This window comes from Tamandua tetradactyla, chromosome 3 (assembly GCF_023851605.1).
Source record: "Tamandua tetradactyla isolate mTamTet1 chromosome 3, mTamTet1.pri, whole genome shotgun sequence".
NCBI classification, from domain to species: domain Eukaryota; kingdom Metazoa; phylum Chordata; class Mammalia; order Pilosa; family Myrmecophagidae; genus Tamandua; species Tamandua tetradactyla.
In genome coordinates this window covers 75192579-75207113 of record NC_135329.1, presented here as the reverse complement: position 1 = coordinate 75207113, position 14535 = coordinate 75192579, and the positions used below count along the sequence as shown (strand labels likewise).

The window sequence follows — 14535 nt, the reverse complement described above, 5'->3', positions numbered from 1 at the left end:
ATAACCATCTATGTTTTATTCTGATTTACATAGTTCAATTCCTGGCTTACCACTGATTAGCTGAATGACTTTAGGCAAGCTACTTAACTAGTCCAGGTTTTCTTCATATATAATATCTTCTCTAGTTTAAATGGCATAACATATATAAAAGCCTCTACCAAGTACACTGCCACAGTGAGTATAAAATAAATGACATTCTTTCATTTTCTTGGGGCATTTCCACTGAAAAACTAGCAGAGAACTTTTTTCTACAATCCCTTCCCTTTCATGAAACCTTTCTAAAAAGATTATAAAATACTGGACAACTTTTCATATGGTCCCACTGGATGCCATAACTGGAAAGTCACACCACACAGGGTACATAAAGTATGTCACTCCTAGAAATTTCTCTTTGTGGGTAGTAAATGGAAATGATCCCAGATTTCAGGTAAACAGTGATACCAGAGACTTTTCTTGGTATTGCTTTTTTCCTTCCATAAAATTTTCTCTTTCCAATTCCAACTATACAGATACCATCTTCTCCACTTTCCATTTTTGTTTTTTACCATTCTTACTCCATCGCTCCAGCATGAAACCCTGAGTGGAGCCATTAAGTAGTTTTTCCCTCTTATTTGGAAGACACTCAGAGTGGGAGCCAGGACTGAAGAAACAGAGTTTTGCTTCATTTAACTCACAGATTGCAGTGGGACCAGGGGTCTCCATACCAAGAAAATGCTAATATATGTCATCTTATTACACACCCCACTCTACTTTACTAACAATTGAACACAGACTCATCTATTCAGAACCTGAATTCCTCTATAGGCAAAGATAAATCAGTGAACTATTTTTTAAAATATGGAATGCTTCATGAATTTGTGTGTCATTCTTGTGCAGGGGCCATGCTAATCTTCTCTGTATCATTCCAATTTTAGTATATGTGCTGCTGAAGTGAGCACAAATCTGTAGACATTTGAGGGAAAATCACAATATCAGGTTTGTTAAAGATTCCTACAAATTAAATATACTATCATATTCATAAAAACAGTGCTTAAAATATAATTTAAAATGACTGCTAAAATTAATAATGAATGTACAAAATAGAAGAGTATATATAAACTGAAGACAAATTGGTTGGAAGATTGAGGTAAGATATTTTTTCAAAATGTACTACAAAAATACAAAGACATGTAAAGTAAAACAGAAGAGAGGGTGCAAGGGTAGTTCAGTGGTAGGATTCTCACCTGTCATGTGGGAGACCCGGATTCAATTCCTGGTCCACTTCCCCAAAAGCCAAACAAACAAACAAACAAAAATTCAATAAATAGTGCTGCAATAATGGGATACTCACATGGGAAAGTAATGAAATGTGACCCTGCCATATAGCATGCAAAACAAACCAAAAAACCAGAATAGTTAGGGGCATAATGAATAGACTTCAATATTCTAACATTCATCTAATAGAATTCTCAGAGGAATATGATGAGAGACCATGGAGAAGATCTTTTTTTGTTGTTGTTTTGTTTTTTTTACATGGGCAGGCACCGGGAATGGAATCTGGGTCCTCTGGCATGGCAGGCAAGCATTCTTGTCTGCTGAGCCACCGTGGCCCGCCCAAGATCTTTTTTAATATGAAAGAAGAAATAAAATGTCACCAAATTGGAAAAAAATGCAAACAAATGTAAGTAGAAAGGGGAAAACTGAGAAATGAACAGAAAGAATAAGAAAAGTAAAAATGTAATTTATTCAGAAACCAAGTTATAGAAAGCTATAAGAATGTAAAATGTGGGCTTCAAAAGGATGAGAATCAGATTAGTCTGAGACATTTTGGCAGTTATGGTGGAAGATGGAAGTTAATAGTATAATGCCTCAAAAAACCACAATCTCATACCTGGAAAACTAGAATGCAAATAGCAGAACAAAATTAAGATATTTTATGATATTCTATCTATCAACTATTAATTAAAAAGTTGCTAAAACATGCATTTTAGCAAAACAAAAAGCAATAGCTTCAAAATAAAGAAATATGTAGGATCTAAGCAACATTGATGAGCATATTAGTCAATACTATACCTATACAAAAATATATTTGCAGCATCATATACAAATTGTTAGCAATCAGAAACTATTTATTTCAACTAGGGATAAGGCAGGGTCAGGTAAAAAGAAAGCATGGCAAGTTATTGTTTTGTTTGTATGTGCATACAAATATTAAGTAATTCTATGTGTTGATGGAAAAATACAACTTCTTAAAAAAGTTATTTGAAAAAGTAGTAAAATCTTAGTCAACACCACCACAGAGTAGAAATAGAATAAAGAACTTGGGAATAAATAAGCAAAAATAAATGGAACAAAGAATGTTCTATTAATTCAACAAAAGCATAGGTGGTGGGAATTAGAAGGAAGTACAGCAAAGTATAAAACAGACAAAAAAGCAAAACTAATTTAAGTATCAAGAAGTAGATTAAAAACATCAGTGACCACTGCAATGTGAATACAAGCTTTTAAAATTCCCCTACCCAAAGTCATTCCTATGCTATCTTATAATCCCTTTCCAAGGACTTTCCTCTTTAGATTGCTATTATTCCAAACTCTACTGGTTTGTAGTCTTTCTCCCTGGCCCCTCACAAATATCAGTAGTTTCAGTATTCCATCTTTGACTTCTTCTCATATGCTGGATCATCGTCTCAAATGAACTCATTCAATCTTGTTTTCAACACCTGAGATCACCCATGCAATTGTTTCCACCCCAGATTTTCCTAACAAAATTCCAGGCTTTAGATCCAAATTCTCACTCATAAATATCTGAGAGGTACTCTAAATTCAATATGAATGAAAATGAAAGCATATTTTGAATATTTATCACTTGAGCCTCTAAGCAAGCCCTTCTTAAAAGTATAAACAAAGACAAACTATAAAATTTATATTATTACAGGACTTAGAAGAGTATCTCACAATTAGGTGAATACTATAGTGACATCTATTATTCAGAATGCTTGGACTAATGAATAAACTTCAAAATCAGAAATTAATTAAAAGAACTAATAATACCACCCCATTCTAGAATATTTTATAATTTTAAATAGTACAATAATCCAATAAATGTAGCAATGTAAACAGCTTGTGATAAATAAGTATTGCTTTTTAGTGCCATAAAAATGTACTTTGGGGAGAGTAGCACATTATAGTTTAAGTGAAGTTCTTCATTAGCTAGTATGAGAAAATGAAGCATGAAAGGAAGATGGAAAAGGCTCCTTAATAGTTCCTGTGCAGATAATGTAGGCCAACAACAATCAATAGCCATGCCTCATTTATTTTATGTCCATGAGCACTAAGAAGAAAATGTTAGTGTTTGCTATCCTGTTGGCATTCTTTGATATGCATCAGTAATGAAAAAAAAAGAGGATTTGCATATTAAGGTGTAATTTTTGCAAATTTGACTCAAATAACAGACAGTTATTGTTAATCAATATGGAAAGAAACATCTTAAGTATTACTGTGGGTCCATTAAAAGTCACTTATAAGCAGCTCTGATTATACATTTAGTAAGTCTCCTGAATGAGCCAAACAATGTTGAAGTTCATAAGCACATTATAAAAATGTTTTTTATATACATAATAAATATAAAGTTCCACAAAATACTCAATTTATAGGATGTGACCATAGTTGATGAAAGCTGTGCTGGTTTGAAAGGAAGTATGCCCCCTAAGAAAAGCCATGTTTTAATATAAATCCCATTTCTTAAAGGTAGAATAGTCTCTATTCAATACTGTATGTTTGAAACTGTAATGAGATCATCTCCCCAGTTGATGTTGATTTAGTCAAGAATGGTTGTTAAACTGGATTAGGGGATGACATGTCTCCACCCATTTGAGTGGGTATTGATTGGTTTACCATTGATTGGAGTCCTATAAAAGAAGAAACATTTTGGAGAAATAGATTCAGAGAGATTCAGAGAGAGCAGAACGATGAAACCATGAGATGCAGAGAGTCTGCAAGCCAGCAACCTTTGGAGATGAAGAAGGAAAATGCCTCCCGGGGAGCTTCATGAAATAGGAAGCCAGGAGAGAAAGCTAGCAGATGATACCGTATTTGCCATGTGCCCTTCCAGCCGAGAGAGAAGTCCTGACTGTGTTCGCCATGTGCCATCTCACTTGAGAGAGAAACCCTGAACTTCATCGGCCTTCTTGAACCAAGGTATCTTTCCCTGGATGCCTTTGATTGGACATTTCTATAGACTTGTTTTAATTGGGACATTTTCTCGGACTTAGAACTGTAAACTAGCAACTCATTAAATTCCCCTTGTTAAAAGCCATTCTGTTTTTGGTATATTGCATTCCGGCAGCTAGCAAACTAGAACAAAAGCCATCCTAAATTGAACATATTGCAGAACATAAGGTTTTTAAAAGTCTATCGATGGGGCTCCCATCCTGAACAGCTTTGGTCATCATAGATGATGGCCCATCTATCCTCACCTTTAGAGTGACAGCATCCTGGGGAACAGTATATGTTTAAGGTCAAAATACCCTTTTCATTATTGTCATATTTATGGAAACAGACCTCATGGGAGAAAATATTCAGTAAATAAATTTGTAAGTTTTTATTTTTTATAAAGTACATAAAATTTAAATGTCATAAAATGGATTAATGTTTGGTAAGATGACAATGAACATCTGTTTAGTTGTGGTCTTAATTTGCAACTAATGGCAGGTGGAACTGGAAGATTTTACTTACCTTATTATAAGCCATATTTTGGAAATATGTCAAATTACAGTTATAAGTTATAAATGATTATTTGCCAGAAATGGAGGTGTCCCCCTTGTCCAACCAGGGTTTGGAAAAGTGAAACTGCATTTATGCTTAATTTTTGACCCTAAGACTAAAAATTGCTACATTTGGCAACTAAGAGACAATCTGTATTAATAAACCCTAATTCTGAACCTAATACAGGAAAAATCAGCATAACCTAATTTTCAGATTATTTACATAACAAAGCATTGTCAGTTTCTATTTAATTCATTCTTGCATTAGGTGTCATATATTTGTTAATGACCTATTTCTCATTTTGTTTATTCAGAGTAATATCAGGGAAAAGACAGAAAACAAACCTAACTTGCTAGCCACCACTTAAATAGCACTTTTCCTATCTCCTAATGAAAAAAGGATTATTCTTACTCAGGGATATTTTGTTTGTGTTGTTATATCTCTAGGTACAGCATCTTAATTTCAGTAGTAGTGCTGATGAGTGGAAAATATTCTTCCTTCATTAGAAATAATGGTAATATGTGACTAGTAGTATTTTCAAGGTACTTTGCCAATATTATCATAGCAACATTCTACCACAAGTAATTATTATTGTTCTCTATTTTACACTCAAAAATCTGAGGCTCAGTTTGAGATTCTGTCTGTTATTTTATTATCAAAGCCACTTTAGGCAAGCCATAACTGGAAGGTTTAAATTTTTCATTTGAAAGAAGTGATTATTATAATATATTCAACCATGTTCAATTGCAAGAATACATTCTAATGAATTATTAATAGGGCATCACCTCAAATTGCCAGGATGATCTACATCCAGTTTTAATAGAGGACTTTTGAGACCACAAACATATATTCTGAACATCTTTCTTCAATCTTTCTAAATAAATGTTCACTCATTTATACCATTCACAAAAAAGTATTTGCTTACACTACAATCTATAAAGGATCATTTTCAGACATCATAATTGATATCAGGGGTATATGTAATATGGAAATTTCAGAGTAAAAAGAATTGCCATGTTGATAATCTATAACAGAAAAACCTTCTCTGGCAGATTTATTAAATCATCTTCTAGAGATCCATTTGACAATTTATTTTATTCAATTTTATTTATATCCCTATACCATTATGAAATACAAAAGCACTATAAAGAGAAGAGACAGTTTCATATAATGGAAAGTTCACAGGATTTTCATGTAATGGAAAATAAAACTTGGTTTGAATCTTCTTTTCACATTTATTATGCAAAAAATCTTGAGACCCAAAGTGTTGAAAGAAAGAGAGGACTTACACTTTATGGGAACAGGAGAAACTCCAAAGGAGACACCCCATCGATGCATCTCCAGCTGACTGGAGACTTTTATCCTGGATGGCCCAGCTGGAGTCAGGAATGTGCCATTATTGCATTTGGGACATCAGTAGTTACAAAAACATTGGCTCTGTTTACAGTAAGAAATTATCATTTCTACTCAAGAGCCTTTTATATCTTTGGCATGTCATTCAGGAAGGCAGAACACATTCCCATTCCATGGTAAGAAACCGTTTAACAATAGAAACTGGAGTGGTGAAGAATTCAGTGTTTCCATCCCCAAGAATTCACACTCACTGGCTGTCTTTCTGTTACATCTCCTAGTCGGCAACCCACCATGGATGCCTAATAGCCATCTCAGAGTACTGGCACAAAACTGCATGTTTAATAATATGTATTGACAGTGTGTCCAAGATATACTAGAACACAAAAAGTCAAGTGATCAGGATCATATGTAATGTACTATTTAAGTTTTGTTAAAACAAAAAATGCACACATATACACCATTGTATGCTGATATTTATTTAGAAAGCCTACTGAAAGACTATATACTAAAATATTAATAGTGGCTTCATCCAAGTGAAAGTGCAAAAGGCTTTCATGTACCACACAAGTCTGTATTATTAAAAATGTTTATAACGAGACTCTAAAACATTATAATAAGAAAAAGTTAATTGCAAAACTATAAAACAAGTAGTTTTGATTTTTTTCTAAACAATTTCATTAAAGTATTCTATTTATTATTTAGAGCAAAGCTAGAATGGCAGTGAAGGATTCATTGCAAATCCATGCTTCCCAGTAATACATTTTGCCATATTTGAAAAGAAAAAAATAATACATATTCAAAATCAGTTTTTCTCAGTGGGCAAGTTAAATTCATGTGGTGGTATTCTGGATTCATTCCAACCCCTGTAAATTTTCTAAAATTCATAAAAGTATACATGGCTTTCTTAAACCACTAGTCATGAATATAAACGGTATTGACATGAAACTATCAATACAGATATTTCCCTTCCTATTACTTTAGTTCTATGCATTATCCATTTATTAAAATTCTAAGAATTTCATTGCATCCCTCTGTATGCCAGCAGATTAAAGGTTTAATATATCATTATTCACATCATAAAAGAGTATTTATTAGGTGCTCATTTGCATGTGCTATTCTATTAGGCTCCACACTTGAATCATCTTTTACTCCAATGACATGTAGGAATACTTTAAGATGTTACCTTCAGGTATGTACTAAATGCTGAAGGAAATTCTAGAATGGAAACTCTTCCTATCTTATTTTTTCCCTCATTCTCTCTCCTTTTATTTTCTTTCATATTCTTTTTCTTCTATAATGTTTTTTTAAGTTCAGTTCTTATGTGCAATGATTTTCCCTGGGAGTTTCCAATTATATTTTGGTAATTACTATGGTTGAGGTTTTATTAATCGCCTAACTTTGACTTGGATTCCAGAATCCATACAGTTCTTAGTATATTTGACAAGTAAGCAAAAAGTTAGTTATTTGTGTCTTTTGGGAGTGTTTGTGACAATATCCACAGGACATTTTATGCTTTTCTGCTTGTATTTAATATGAAAAACTTAGTTTATAGAGTGGAAACATCGTAAGATGTAGAGACAGAAATCAGGGTTTGTTCCCTACTGATTTCCTACAAATACAGTACCACATATGTGCTTTCTGGGTTAGTCGTTTATCTCACCTGAGCATAGATTTCATCTGTAAAGGAAAAAAGTAACTTTATGAAGACAGTATGTGTGACTGACATGAAATAATATGTGAAAAAATCTAGCAGAGTCTGTGTTGTATAGAGAGCTTGTCTTTCCCTGAGCTAAGCACTCACCTACTCTAGTTTAAATAAACTTTACTCTGGCTTTATTTTACCACTGGCTATTGCTTACTCCTTAGTTAATGAGAACCCATTTTGTGCACAAATACCAAAAGCTAAGTCTGACTTAATTTTCAGTAGGCTACAATTCTGAAATCAAGGCTTTATATTCCATTACTATATGAAGAATTTCAGAGAATGAAAATTAAGCATTCTACTATAATCTTCATGGCTTAAAACTACTTCCTACTATTGTAACTTCTGGAGACTTGATGCTTTTTAATGGTAATCTGATTATTGAACATTTGAACATTTGAACCCTTGTCCAGACTATTTTTCTGGAAAATTTTAAGTCAGTGGTTTACAACCATTTTCTCCTCTGTAGGTACCTAAGAGGTAACATGGCTTCACATGTGTAGTCCAGAACTTGGATATTCTGATTTTAACCAAACCCAATTTTTAGAAAAGAGAAATAAAAATTAGCACTACAGACAATTCACAGTTATTTCAATAATACTTAATTATAACTGATATAAACGTGGTGACAATTGCTCAGCCTACTATGATGCAGTCCCTTGCTTACAGACCTGAACTTTGAAGTGCTCAACTATTCATTATGGCTTGGAAGTGTGAAAAAAGATAAATATACTTGTGGAAATGGAAATAGGTTATTGACAGAATCCCTGAAAGAATTCCTTAGAAGTAGATATATATATATATTTCTCCTAGGAAATATTATAATTCTAATCCTTGCATGAAACTGTCATTGTTGTAAAAAGGAAAACAAAGGTGGGTAGATGGGGGATTCCCACCATCTCCATCAATCAGTGTAATTTGCATTTATGTCATAACTACTGTGGAGTAACTCTAATTTAACTTGTTACAATGCCTAAGATACAGGCTGAATATGATTTTTTTAAAAATAAAGGTGTATTTAGCAGAGTGCCTAACATCAACAGTGTTTATTATAAATATGGCATGGCATATACTTTCTCAGGGTACAACCATATATTCTTGGTGTTTGGATTTGCCTGAAATTTCTCTGGTTCTATTTAAGTGCAGACAAAACACACAATTACAGAAAATGCATTCTCACTATAGATGATCTGTCATATTTTTACTGAATGTAAATATGTATTTGTGTAAATACCCTCACTTCTGTTTTATTGTCACAAGCTCTGCAATGACACATTTTACTAAAATTTTGTTCTTATAATATTAGGACACTGTTAAATAAACAAAAAAGCTGGGTGATTCTACTTTTGCCAAAATTATTTGTGAACAACTTGCAATTTTTCTACATAATTTATACTGAAGTAGTCTGTTTTTTCTTTATGTCTATGCCCTTCATATGTTTCAAATATTTTGGAAGGGATAATTACTAAGGTATTCTGGGAAAAAGTCAGAAGGTGCTAAAATAAAGATTCAATTTTTATAAAATGAAGTAACATTTTAAATGCAAGAGTAATAAAAATGACATGCTTGCCTTCCTCCTCCACCCCCCAAATAGAAGGAGCCTCCTATGCAAGTAAGATCACTGCAATGTGATTTTTTGGAGTACATACCTGTATTTGGAAACTGAAACTACACTTGAGTTTAAACAGATAGCATCTAGAAATGAGACAGATGATATTACTTGTCAGTGCATCTCTCGCAGCTCCATTTCTTCCTAGTCAAGGGGAAAGTTACTTAAAGTCTGCAAGTTGTTTCCCCAAGTGTAAAGTAATGGTAGAAATGGTATCTAATTCATAGAGATAAAATAAGACTGAAAGGAAAACACTGAGGTGTTTAAAACCACTGAGGTAAAGGTCTGATATTCTTATCAATACTGTTGCTGTTGTTATGTTATTGTTTCTACTGCTGTTGCTGTCCTGTTACTGAAAACATTCTATCCCAAGAAGTAAGATCTCAGATATAAATGTCTTCTCAGGTAATGGTGGAATGATAAATTGAAATCCCCTTTCTCCATCTGATTCCAGAAGTTGCATGCAAACATTATAGACAGGAGGACCAGTCCTTTTCTCAACTTTTAGCAATGATGCCAATTTAGAGCAATTTTGATGAGAAGCACATTGTCAACCTGAACCTGTGACAGTATGTAGAACTTGATTATCAAGGTGATGAAACAACTTGGCAAATATCACTTAGGCCTTTCATGCCTGGTAGGCAGAATAACTACTTCAATTTTTCAAGGTGATTAAGCTGATTAAGTAAGAACACTGATTCTTTGTTCATTCATCTTCACTTAACCAAAAGAAAAGGTCTTTTCTATGGACAAATTAATCTAAATGGTGTGACTTAATCCTATTTTTTTCTTCTCTCTCCACCTCCATCATCACCATTTCTGCCACCACTCCTCCTAAGAGATCCAGATCCTGTGTTATAACTCATAAAAACACAGCTATTTTCAGGTTGTGAGGTTCCCTTCCTCTCTTTTTAATGGAAGCATTCAGCAGACTTTCTAGGAAATAAGTGCTAGAGCACTACTACCTCAGATTGCCATTTAATCACTCCTCTCAATCAATCTACATGTTTATTTATAAGAACTGTTGTATCTGTTAAGGGTTGAATTAAAAGGATTGGAGGGGTGGGAGATACTATTAGAAAAAAAAATAGAAAGTAGTGCTACCTGAAATGCTTATGAACAACTATGCAAACACTGTTAAAACCTAAAATATTGCATTTTAATTATTTTATAACTGTATTGAAATTAAAGCACATTTTGAAAGCAGTCATCTAGAGTTGAGGAGGTACAAATTAATCACATGGTTACACTAAGATTTCAAAAACTCAGGGATCCTTAATGGAGCAATAATAATTTTCAAGCAACATTAGAACTTCTTGGCACATGCTCAGGGCTGCTTAGAGCATATTTTTACACTGTGGAAATGTTTATTCTACCCAGCAGCCTATTTCCCCCAATGGAAACACAACAAAAATTCAGATACAATAAATCACTCCCAAGGCACTGAGATTCAAATGCCACAAGTGCTTTGATTCACTATGCTTCAAGGGTGGAATTTATAAATTGAAGAACTTTAAAATTTGTTAGAACATAGCACTCTGGAAATGAGAAAAGCAAAGCCGATTGGGTTTTGGGATCTTATTTGTGTGTCATTCTGTATTACCGTTGGCAATGAGTCACTGACATGACCAATAGGGTCCCAAAGTGTGATGCATGTGACAGAGAGCCACTTCACCTCTACAACTGACAGAGGGTTTCAAAGAGCCTCAGAGGTGCCCAAGGATTGCCATCCTTTGAGAAAAGGGAAGATCAATCTGAGAGGTGAAATTAATTAATTCTGTCATTCCAACAGTTAAAGCAAATCAAGAAGTAAACTCAGATTTCCTCATTCCCAGCTGAGTTTCTATTTCTTTCTACCCTTCCATAAAACATCTGAGAACCATTTTTAGTTCTTAGACTTCACACCAAAAGCATGATCCATGAAAAGTAAAAATTAGTAAATTGGACCTCATGAAAATTAAAATCTGTTTTTCTCCAAAAGTCTATTTGAAAAGAATGAAAAGACATGTTACAGGCATGGTTTATAAATAAATAATTTTCACTCATTTGTCCCCTCCAATTAATGAACCATTTACATACATTTGCTTTATTTTGATTGCACATTCTTCTTTTCTTGTACCCTGGAAGCATACAAAATGTTTGCCTCTTTATTTTTTAAAACATTTGTCTTTTAAAGAATATTGTCACAAAATCTTTCATTTTTCACCTTTATTTTCATTATTTCTTTCAATAAGTCATAAAGCACATAAATAAAGGAAGCAGTGTCACTGATGTATCATCACTCAGTTAGGACTCCCCTTTTGGGAATAGTGAGCTATGAATAACTTTTAAGATGTTAAAGCATTTATAGAACATTCTGTGCACTGCATAACAAATTATCCCTTTGTTATGTACTCTGGTTGCTTCCATCACACTTCTGAATTATGTTTATGGAAACTCAAGATGCTACAGAAATTTACAGGCCCATAAATGAAGTTGTAAAGCAATAGAACTGCCAGATAAGAAATGTTACTTGCACTCTACATTCTTCCCTACACCCAAAGATCTCATAAAGGAAAGCTATTTATTTATAAACCACATCTGTAGCACATCTTTTCATTCTCTTCAAATTGGACTTCTGGAGAACAACAGATTTTAATTTTCATGAAGTCCAATTTACTAATTTTTACTTTTACTTTTTATGGATCATACTTTTGGTGTCAAATCTAAGAACTCTTTGCCTAGCTCTAGATTCTAGATTCTCACTTATTTTTTTTTCAAAATACTTTACAGTTTTACATTTTACCTAAAAGGCTGTGATCCATTTTTTTAGTATATTTTTGTATAAGGCATGAGGTAAAAGTTTGTTTACAAGATTTTTCTAATTAGGTACACAGAATTACTGATTTTTGTATTTTGATTTGTATGCCACAACATCCCTAATTTTTTCTTCTGTAATTATTATTACTCCCAAGAATTTACCTGTAAAGTGTCTTGGACTTTCTATTTAAATACTGCTTCATATACAAATAATGACAGTTTTAACTCAACCTTTTAATTCATATGCTTTTTTTTGTTTGCCTTTGTATTAGCTAGAATCTTCAGTAGAATATTAAACAGTAGCAGAAATAATGTGTCTTTATTTAGTTCCTCATTTTAAGACTGTTTCTGAAATTTTATAATCAATCATAGTTATGCAAATTTTAAGTACATAAGGTAAAGGAATTCTCTTTTATTAGTTTGGTAAAAATCTGTTAGGAATATTTTTGGATTTTATTGAATACATTTTTGCACATATTGAAAAGAAAATATGGCTCTGTTCCTTTAACCTGTTAACAGATTTTCTGTTGATTCATCATTGTCATTCTAGGATGAATATCACTGCTGTTTATATATATATTTTCTAGTTCACTCCTGAACTTATTTGATGAAGGTATGAGTAGTAAATTTTTCTAAATTAATGCTAGAAAATACCTGGGTTGGCCTATTCTCAGAAAAATTCTAGCTGGCTATGTAATTTTAGGTAACTTTTCTTTTCCTAAGCCCACTGATACCATTCCTTTATTTTCTGGCATCAAAAGCTGGTAGTAAGAGATTAATGGTTGCAATCAGTCTATCTCTGTTACTCTAAAGGTAATTTGTTCTTTCTTTCTGGAAGCTATCATGATTCCAAGATTTCTGATGGTCTGCTTGTATATTCACTTGTTCATTTTATTTTTGTAGTTTTTTGTTTAATAGCTTCCTCTTAATTTTTTAACAAAAGGTTCATTTTCACTTTTGCCATGTTAGGAATATTTATTTTTAAATCTTTGCCAGATCAATCTATATAATTAAGCTCAGTTGGGGTAAATACATGTTATAAATATTGATTTTGCTAGCTACCTTTTTCAGAAGATTAAAAATAATAAATATTATCTATTTTTATTTCATTTTAAGGAGTAAATATTTTGTTTATTTTTTTCTCTCTTTCTGTTCCTCTCTACTTGTTCCTTCCTAGTAGATTTATCACTGCCTTCACCCACTCCCTAATAACCCAGGCCAGAACCAATCTGTTCACCAGGTTTCGATGTCTTTCCAGCCTTCCTGTCTTCACAATTTCCTACAAATGATCATAATTGGGATACACCCCCCCACACACACACATACACACACATGTTTTTCCTCTTACTCCACAGGAATTGAACCACAGCCTGACATTGCTGGCTTAAAGACCGGGTGTCCAAAAGCCTGGTGCCACAATTACCACTTCATTTTACTGTTTTCCTTCTAATTCATAGAGGGATTTTGGTTTTTAATCCAGCTGTGCCTTTGCTTTCTCTTTTCAGATATTATATAACTTTGCTACATATTACAACTTAGTTCATCAAAATCTACTCTGTCAACTTGCCCATAATACTCATTCTCTCTTTAACTTACTCTGATCAGGCTTTCATCCTCTTTGGAAGCTGTTTCTGGCAGTTGGCAGTAAAATCATTCTACCAAATCTCATAGCAATAGTGAATTCTTATTCTTCATTTCAGAAATGGTTTACACAGATGATCATTTCTCCTTGTTGATGCACTTGTACTCCTTTTGTATAAAACACTCTAAATTCCTTACGTCCCTCCTTTCTTAAAGATGGGTTCTCAATTTCTTTGACTAGCTCTTCATCTCACTCTGGAAATTTAATTGTTGGAGGGTCACAAAGATCCTCAGATACTTTCTTCCTCTATCTATAATTACCTCCCTAGGTGATCTCATTTAACGCCATGTGTGTGTACGTGTGACTGTGTGTGAGCTTGCTTTCAAATCCATATTTTATTCCCCTGACCTCTAGATTCATACATAACTATCTTATTCCAAATATTCACACTTATATCTAACATTCATCCAAACCTAACATGGCTAAAATTGAACTTATGATTCCTTCCATTTGAACATCTTTCTACCTCCATTACTAACATTCTTACCATAGCCTTTAATACTCTAAAAATCTCACAGCTATCATTGGGCATTACTGTCTCCATTTCTCAAATCATTTCAGGAATATTTTGGATTTTTTTTAATTAAAGAAATTGTGGGCTTACAGAAAAAGCATACATAAAATACCAGATTCCCATATACCAGCCTATTATTAACAACTTCCATTGGAGTGGTACATTTGTTACAA

The 14535-nt window shown here is 33.2% G+C and overlaps 1 non-coding gene across 1 annotated transcript; it reads right to left on the bottom strand.

The window, feature by feature from the left end:
- Positions 1-831: 831 nt before the first annotated feature.
- LOC143678382 (U6 spliceosomal RNA) lies at positions 832-938 on the bottom strand. Its single transcript, XR_013173194.1, has one exon. It is a non-coding gene; the product is annotated as a U6 spliceosomal RNA (small nuclear RNA).
- Positions 939-14535: the final 13597 nt, after the last annotated feature.